Source organism: Crocuta crocuta, unplaced genomic scaffold (genome assembly GCF_008692635.1).
Source record: "Crocuta crocuta isolate KB4526 unplaced genomic scaffold, BGI_CrCroc_1.0 scaffold139, whole genome shotgun sequence".
In the NCBI taxonomy this organism is placed as follows: domain Eukaryota; kingdom Metazoa; phylum Chordata; class Mammalia; order Carnivora; family Hyaenidae; genus Crocuta; species Crocuta crocuta.
The window spans coordinates 1,967,690-1,969,351 of NW_027533258.1; positions in this window are offsets into that span (position 1 = coordinate 1,967,690).

Below are 1,662 nucleotides of genomic sequence, written 5' to 3' on the forward strand. Positions count from 1 at the left end.
AGCCTGCCTGGCGGGCATTCCCGTCTTGCTTTCTGCCATGGACGGCTCGACCCCGACCCCAGGGCAGCGGACCCCACCCCGGCCTTCCTCCGCCCGCTCGCTGGCTCCAGGAGGAGAGGTGACCCTGGGCACCGCACAGGAGAGCTGTAAGATGCCAGGAGGCGAGCGGGCGGAGTCACAACTGCCTGCTCAGGCCACCCCCGCGTCCTGTGTTTACCAGCTCCCCCGTGCTGCTCCCCCAGGCTGTTCTCCGGCCCCAGGAGCCGCCGGGGACCTGGGGCTGGACCGTGGGCCCCGGCCGAGTCTGGCCTCTTCCGACTTCTTCCACCATGGGGGAGGGGGAGCCAGCGTGGGACTCGGTGGGTCGCTTCCCCAGGGAGGTGCTTTCACTCCTGTGGTGCGAGCCCGGAACCCCGTCGCAGGCCAGTAGACCAAACCTACCTACCTGGCCAGTGCCCCTTTTGTCACAGTCACGACCCCTTCCTGAAGTGACTTTGAGGCCCCAACACGATAGCCACTGGGCCACCAAGGCCCCAGGAGACCCCGTCCCACCCCGTCCCAGGCGCCTCGTCCCTGTTGCCTGCTGCACTGATCATGAAGCCACCGGCCACTGCCTCGTGTGTAAGACACATGCCATCACGCCCCCTCCTGATGGGCACCGTGGTAGGGGTGTCACCCAGCCGTTTTCTCAGTCCCAGGGGCCGGTGGCTGGTTTTGAACTTGTGTTGACTATTGATACTTATTTACTGTACAAATATAATTTATCATTTGTATCATGACGCGGTTTCTGGCTGTGTCCTTCCCTCACCCCCATCTTTCTATCCGTCCCGCCAGGGGGAGGGAGGGGCAGGCGGAACCGTGGTGAGGGAGGCCCCGCCTCCTGTGAGGGCCCCTCGCCCCGAGCTGTGCCCTGGGCAGTCCCACACACGGCCCTCTCTGCGGAAGACCTGGCACCCTGGTGTCCCCCTCCGCGACCCTGGGCAGGGCTCCGGAGCGGCTGGGAGCGCCACCCTGTGTGGGTGCTCTGGGTCAGGCTGCCTCCACAAGCCCAGTTTACTTCTTACAGAGCCCGGGGCCTGGCTGGCTGGGCAGCTCTCCCAGCAGCGATCGGGGACCCCGGCTGCTCCATCTCGGGACGCTGCCGCCGCCTCTGACACACACGGCCCTGAGGTTTGCGGGGAAGGGGATGAGCGACCGGAGGGAGAAGTGTGAGGTTTCCTAGGGGCCAAGTCTGGCAGTGGCTTCTCGCCGAGTCCCTCGCCCGCACCGGCCCCAGGGCTCCAGCAAGGAGCCGGGAAATGGGGAAACGCAGGCTTCCTTTGTCCCCTGGGGGACAGGAAGTGAGTTAGGTTAACACGGCGGGTCTCTGTCACAGTGGGCCTTGTGGTCACCACGTATAGATTGCATTCTTTTACACAGAGTGTACCCCGGCCCCCAACGGAGGCAACCTAGAGTCGCAGAATCACAAGAGAGCGTATGTGGTGGTAGTTTGTTACACGGCAGTAGGTAACAAGCACACACACAATCCTGCCCTGTTTCCTTGCCGTCTCGCCCTCCTATTCCTTCAACTCACTGGTAGCTCCTCTTGAGGCCATTTGGGGTGACGGTAGGCGTGTCCCCCCTGAAAACCGATTCCAGGAGGCTGTTACTTGTCCCGATGAG